The sequence below is a fragment of the Ambystoma mexicanum genome, chromosome 4p (assembly GCF_040938575.1).
Source record: "Ambystoma mexicanum isolate Mex_15411 chromosome 4p, UKY_AmexF1_1, whole genome shotgun sequence".
Taxonomy (NCBI): Eukaryota; Metazoa; Chordata; class Amphibia; order Caudata; family Ambystomatidae; genus Ambystoma; species Ambystoma mexicanum.
Window position 1 is genome coordinate 1,270,556,167 of NC_090927.1, and position 6,259 is coordinate 1,270,562,425.

At 46.2% G+C, this 6,259-nt stretch overlaps 14 pseudogenes; all 14 read left to right on the forward strand.

The window, feature by feature from the left end:
* The first annotated feature begins 847 nt into the window (after nt 1–847).
* LOC138459754 (5S ribosomal RNA) lies at nt 848–965 on the forward strand (annotated as a pseudogene).
* Nucleotides 966–1,289: 324 nt separating this feature from the next.
* LOC138459029 (5S ribosomal RNA) lies at nt 1,290–1,408 on the forward strand (annotated as a pseudogene).
* Nucleotides 1,409–1,732: 324 nt separating this feature from the next.
* Nucleotides 1,733–1,851, forward strand: LOC138458742 (5S ribosomal RNA; annotated as a pseudogene).
* Nucleotides 1,852–2,183: 332 nt separating this feature from the next.
* On the forward strand, nt 2,184–2,301 carry LOC138457579 (5S ribosomal RNA; annotated as a pseudogene).
* A 106-nt stretch (nt 2,302–2,407) lies between these two features.
* On the forward strand, nt 2,408–2,526 carry LOC138459252 (5S ribosomal RNA; annotated as a pseudogene).
* A 1,204-nt stretch (nt 2,527–3,730) lies between these two features.
* On the forward strand, nt 3,731–3,849 carry LOC138458516 (5S ribosomal RNA; annotated as a pseudogene).
* A 106-nt stretch (nt 3,850–3,955) lies between these two features.
* LOC138456214 (5S ribosomal RNA) lies at nt 3,956–4,074 on the forward strand (annotated as a pseudogene).
* Nucleotides 4,075–4,406: 332 nt separating this feature from the next.
* Nucleotides 4,407–4,515, forward strand: LOC138459854 (5S ribosomal RNA; annotated as a pseudogene).
* A 99-nt stretch (nt 4,516–4,614) lies between these two features.
* Nucleotides 4,615–4,723, forward strand: LOC138459879 (5S ribosomal RNA; annotated as a pseudogene).
* A 107-nt stretch (nt 4,724–4,830) lies between these two features.
* On the forward strand, nt 4,831–4,949 carry LOC138458265 (5S ribosomal RNA; annotated as a pseudogene).
* A 73-nt stretch (nt 4,950–5,022) lies between these two features.
* LOC138459873 (5S ribosomal RNA) lies at nt 5,023–5,141 on the forward strand (annotated as a pseudogene).
* Nucleotides 5,142–5,247: 106 nt separating this feature from the next.
* On the forward strand, nt 5,248–5,366 carry LOC138455909 (5S ribosomal RNA; annotated as a pseudogene).
* Nucleotides 5,367–5,472: 106 nt separating this feature from the next.
* On the forward strand, nt 5,473–5,591 carry LOC138459315 (5S ribosomal RNA; annotated as a pseudogene).
* Nucleotides 5,592–5,697: 106 nt separating this feature from the next.
* LOC138459870 (5S ribosomal RNA) lies at nt 5,698–5,806 on the forward strand (annotated as a pseudogene).
* The last annotated feature ends 453 nt before the right edge of the window (nt 5,807–6,259 follow it).

The following is a 6,259-nucleotide window of genomic DNA, read 5'->3' on the forward strand; positions in this document are numbered from 1 at the left end:
ACAGCTTTCTGGGCGTTGAGCTTCCCTTCTCCTGGGCCATGTTCGAGATGGGCCTGAGAAACTTCTGGAGTCCTCCAAAAGCGTGGCTCGACGAAAACTTCACCCTTAAGGGGCGTAGACGAATCCAACACGGGTCCCCGTTGATCGGATGAAGAAACGGTGGAGCTTGAGGCTTTTTTGACCGAAAAAAGAGACATTTTTTGAGAAAAACGTGAAAAATAGCACTAACGCTCGAGAGCAATAGCACGAGGATCCCAACACTTGAACGTGCGGTAAAAATCTGAAGATGGCTGCCAGAGGCGGGGCTTAGGTAGAGGGCAGTCATTGGCTGTGGTCAGTATGACACAGAGATCAGTGATTGGTTACTACTATGAAAGACAGATCAGAAACGAAACTGATACTGATTTTTTCTTTACCGAGGATTCCCAGCCTGACAACGGGTAATATTCATGAGCATGTGAATCCATGCCAGACCCCATGCTGGAGAAACCTATTTACAAAGAATTAACATACAGGTGGTGTGTTCATGGGTAATAAATCTACCTTCACATGTAATGCAGTACAGAGAATATTGAGTCCATAAAGAGGCTTGAAAGAAAGCCATTATTGTGTTGGTTGTTTTCTCCAACTCCCTGCAACAGAAACATGATAGATGGAGTAAAGTTATCCTCCTAGACATAGGAGTCCTGAATGGGCCCACAAGTCTTATATATATATATATATATATATATATATCGCATGATCGAGCGCTGATCGAGTGATGAGCGTGGTATCATGTTGCAAGTGGCTTTATGGCTTAGCTTACGAAATGCAACTGCATAAGAGTAATATTCTTAGCATTTCTCTTGCCTACGGCCATACCACACTAATTGCACCTTTTCTCTCTAATCTCAGATGCTAAGCAGTGTTGGGCCCAGTTAGTACATGGATGGGAGACTGCCTGGGAATACCAGGTGCTGTAGGCTTTTTTGTGCTCCATCTTCAGGAAGTGAGCCATGTCTCAATTGTCTTTCAAAACTGCATGGTCTAGCCGACTAGATGCTTAATGGTACAAAACTCACAAGATACAGAGCCTACGGCCACACCACACTGAAAGTGGCTAATCTCATCTCATCCCAGAAGCTATGCAGTGTCAGGCCTAGTTAGTACCTGGATGGGAGACCTCCTGGGAATACCAGCTGCTTTTTTGTGCTCCATATCCAGGAAGTGAGCCATTTCTCAATTGTCTTTCAAAACTGCATTTCCTAGCCGACTAGATGCTTAACAGTACAAAACTCACTGTGGCCAGAGCCTACAGCCACACCACACTGAGTGCGGCCAATCTCGTCTGCTCTCGGAAGCTAAGTAGTGTTGGACATAGTTAGTACCTGGATGGAAGACCGCCTGGGAATACCAGGTGCTGTAGGCTTTTTTGTGCTCCATCTTCAGGAAGTGAGCCATGTCTTAATTGTCTTTCAAAACTGCATGGTCTAGCCGACTAGATGCTTAATGGTACAAAACTCACAAGATACAGAGCCTACGGCCACACCACACTGAAAGTGGCTAATCTCATCTCATCCCAGAAGCTATGCAGTGTCAGGCCTAGTTAGTACCTGGATGGGAGTCCTCCTGGGAATACTAGCTGCTTTTTTGTGCTCCATATCCAGTAAGTGAGCCATTTCTCAATTGTCTTTCAAAACTGCATGTCCTAGCCGACTAGATGCTTAACAGTACAAAACTCACTGTGGCCAGAGCCTACGGCCACACCACACTGAGTGCGGCCAATCTCGTCTGCTCTCGGAAGCTAAGTAGTGTTGGACATAGTTAGTACCTGGATGGAAGACCGCCTGGGAATACCAGGTGCTGTAGGCCTTTTTTTGCTCCATGTTCAGGAAGTGAGCCATTTCTCAATTGTCTTTTAAAACTGCATGGTCTAGCCGACAAGATGCATAACAGGACAAAACTCACAAAGCCAACAGCCTACGGCCACACCACGCTGAATGTGCCCATTCTCATCTGATTTCGGAAGCTAAGTCGTGTAAGGCCTAGTTAGTACCTGGATGGGAGACTGTCTCGGAATACCAGGTGCTGTAAGTTTTATTTATGCTCCATGTTCAGGAAGTGTGCCATTTCTCAATTGTCTTTCAAAACTGCATGGTCTAGCCGACTAGATGCTTAACAGTACAAAACTCACAAGGACCAGAACCTACGGCCAAACCACACTGAATGCCCCCGATCTCATCTGAACTTGGACGCTAAGCAGTGTCGGGCCTAGTTAGTACCTGGGTGGGGACCATCTGGGAATACGAGGTGGTGTAGGCTTTTTTGTGCTCCATGTTCAGGAAGTGAGCCATTTCTCAACTGTCTTGCAAAACTGCATGGTCGAGCCGACTAGATGCTTAACACTACATAACTTACTAGGACCAAAGTATACGACCACAACACACTGAAAGCGCCCGAACTTGTATGATCTCGGAAGGTAAGCAGTGTCGGGCCTAGTTAGTACCAGGATAGGAGATTGCCTGGGAATTCCAGGTGCTGTAGGCTTTTTTGTGCTCCATGCTGAGGAAGTGAGCCATTTCTCAATTGTCTTAACAGTACAAAATTCACTAAGACCAGAGCCTACGGCCACATCACACCGAATGTGCGCGATCTTAGAAAATAAGCAGTGTTGGGCCTATTAGTACCTGGATGGGAGACCGCCTTGAAATCCCAGGTGATATAGGCTTTTTTGTGCTCCATATTCAGGAAGTGTGCCATTTTTCAATTGTCTTTCAAGACTGCATGGTCTAGCCGACTAGATGCTTAACAGTACAAAGCTCACTAAGACCGGATTCTATGGCCACACCACACTGAATGTGCCTGATTTCAGAAGCTCAGCAGTGGTGGGCCTAGTTAGTACCTCGATAGGAGACAGCCTGGGAATACCAGGTGCTGTGGGCTTTATTGGGTTCCATGATTAGTAATTGTGCCACTTGTCAATTGCTTTTTAAATTTGTATTTATTAGGTTTATATAGCGCATTACGCCAAATATACCATCACATGTAATGCAGTACACAGAATACTGAGTCCATAAAGAGGCTTGAAAGAAAGCCATTATTGTGTTGGTTGTTTTCTCCAACTGCCTGCAACAGAAATAGGATGGATGGAGTAAATGTATCCTACTAGACATAGGAGTCCTGAATGGGCCCACAAGTCTTATATATCGCGCCTGATCGAGCGCTGATCAAGTGATGAGCGTGGTTTTATGATGCAAGTGGCTTTATGGCTTAGCTTACTAAATGCAACTGCATAAGAGTAATACTCTTAGCATTTTGCAAGCATACGGCCACACCACACTGAATACGCCCTCTCTTCTCTGATCTCAGAACCTAAGCAGTGTCAGGCCTAGTTAGTACCTGGATGGGAGACTGCCTGGGAATTCTGGGTGCTGTAGGCTTTTTTATACTCCATGTTCAGGAAGTGAGCCATTTCTCAATTGTCTTTCAGAACTGCATGCTCTAGCCGACTAGATGCTTAACAAGACAAAACTCACTAGCACAAAGCCTACGGCGGCTCCAGACTGATCTCAGAAGGTAAACAGTGTTGAGCCTAGTTAGTACCTGGATGGGAGACCGCCTGGGAATACCAGGTGCTGTATGGTTGTTTTGTGCTCCATGTTCAGGAAGTGAGCCATTTCTCAATTGTCTTTCAAAACTGCATGGTCTAGCCGACTAGATCCTTAACAGGACAAAACTCACTAGCACAAAATCCTACGGCCACACCACACTGAATGCTCCCGATCTCGTCTGATCTTGGAAGCTAGGCAGTGGTGGGCCTAGTTAGTACCTGTATGAGAGACCACCTTTGAATACCAGGTGCTGTAGGCTTTTTTGTGCTCCATGTTCAGGAAGTGAGCCATTTCTCAATTGTCTTTCAAAACTGCTTGGTCTAGCCGACTAGATACTTAACAGGACAAAACTCACTAGAACCAAAGCCTACGGCCACACCACACTGAATGCACTCGATCTCGTCTGATCTTGGAAGCTAAGCAGTGTCGGGCCTAGTTAGTACCAGCTTTGTAGACCGCCTGGGAATAACAGGTGCTGTAGGCTTTTTTGTGCTCCATGTTCAGGAAGTGAGCCATTTCTCAATTGTCTTTCAAAACTGCATGATCTAGCAGACTAGATGCTTAACAGTACAAAACTCACTAGGACCAGAGCCTACGGCCACACCACACTGAATATGCCCAATCTCGTCTAATCTTGGGAGCTAAGCAGTGTTGTGCCTAGTTAGAAGCTGGATTTGGGACCGACTGGGAATATCAGGTACTGTAAGGCTTTTTTGTGCTCCATGTTCAGGAAGTGAGCCATTTCTCAAGTGTCTTTCAAAACTGCATGGTCTAGAGGACTAGATGCTTAACAGGACAAAACTCACTGAGACCAGAACCTACGACCATACCACACTGAATGCGTCTGATCTCGGAAGCTAAGTAGTGTTGGGCCTAGTTAGTACCTGGGTGGGAGACTGCCTGGGAATACCAGGTGCTGTAGCCTTTTTTGTGCTCCATGTTCAGGAAGTGAGCCATTTCTCAATCAAAACTGCATGGTCCAGCCGACTAGATGCTTAACAGGACAAAACTCACTGTCACCGAAGCCTACGGCCATACCATGCTGAATGCGCCCGATCTCGGAAGCTAAGCAGTGTTGGTCCTAGTAAGTACCTGGATGGGAGACAGTTTGGGAATACCCTGTGCTGTAGGCTTTTTTTGTGCTCCATGCTGAGGAAGTGAGCCATTTCTCAACTGTCTTGCAAAACTGCATGGTCGAGCCGACTAGATGCTTAACAGTACAAAACTCACTAGGACCAAAGTCTACGACCACAACACACTGAAAGCGCCCGAACTTGTATGATCTCGGAAGGTAAGCAGTGTCGGGCCTAGTTAGTACCAGGATAGGAGATTGCCTGGGAATTCCAGGTGCTGTAGGCTTTTTTGTGCTCCATGCTGAGGAAGTGAGCCATTTCTCAATTGTCTTAACAGTACAAAACTCACTAAAACCAGAGCCTACGGCCACATCACACCGTATGTGCCCAATCTCGTCTGATCTTAGAAGATAAGCAGTGTTGGTCCTAGTTAGTACGTGGATGGGAGACCGCCTTGGAATCCCAGGTGACATAGGCTTTTTTGTGCTCCATATTCAGGAAGTGTGCCATTTTTCAATTGGCTTTCAAGACTGCATGGTCTAGCCGACTAGATGCTTAACAGTACAAAACTCACAAGGACCAGAACCTACGGCCAAACCACACTGAATGCCCCCGATCTCATCTGAACTTGGACGCTAAGCAGTGTCGGGCCTAGTTAGTACCTGGGTGGGAGACCATCTGGGAATACGAGGTGGTGTAGGCTTTTTTGTGCTCCATGTTCAGGAAGTGAGCCATTTCTCAACTGTCTTGCCAAACTGCATGGTCGAGCCGACTAGATGCTTAACAGTACATAACTCACTAGAACCAAAGTCTACGACCACAACACACTAAAAGCGCCCGAACTTGTATGATCTCGGAAGGTAAGCAGTGTCGGGCCTAGTTAGTACCAGGATAGGAGATTGCCTGGGAATTCCAGGTGCTGTAGGCTTTTTTGTGCTCCATGCTGAGGAAGTGAGCCATTTTTCAATTGTCTTTCAAGACTGCATGGTCTAGCCGACTAGATGCTTAACAGTACAAAGCTCACTGAGACCGGATTCTATGGCCACACCACACTGAATGTGCCTGATTTCAGAAGCTCAGCAGTGGTGGGCCTAGTTAGTACCTGGATGGGAGACCGCCTGGGAATACCAGGTGCTGTGGGCTTTATTGGGCTCCATGATTAGTAATTGTGCCACTTCTCAATTGCTTTTTACATTTGTATTTATTAGGTTTATATAGCGCATTACGCCAAAGCGCTTTACAATACAACAACAAGAATACATAGTAAACAAGAAGCATAAAGTTACAAAGACATGAAACAAACCATCAAAAACAGTATGTAGATCAACTGACCAGTTCTGAAGGAGGAATAGATAAGAGGAAGAAGAAAGGGAAGTAGAAAGGGAGATCAGAGCGGGGGAAGAATACAGAGATAACAGGGGAGGGAAGGAGGGATGAGAAAGAAAGGGAAGAAGAGGGGACATAGGAAGGAGGGTAGAGATAAAGGAGAGAGATAATAGGAGAAGAAGGGGAGTTAGGGCAGGAGGTGAAGAAGGAAAGATTTCAAGGAGGCATGGGAAGAGGGGTAAGAGGAAATGGAACGGATGGAAAGAGGTA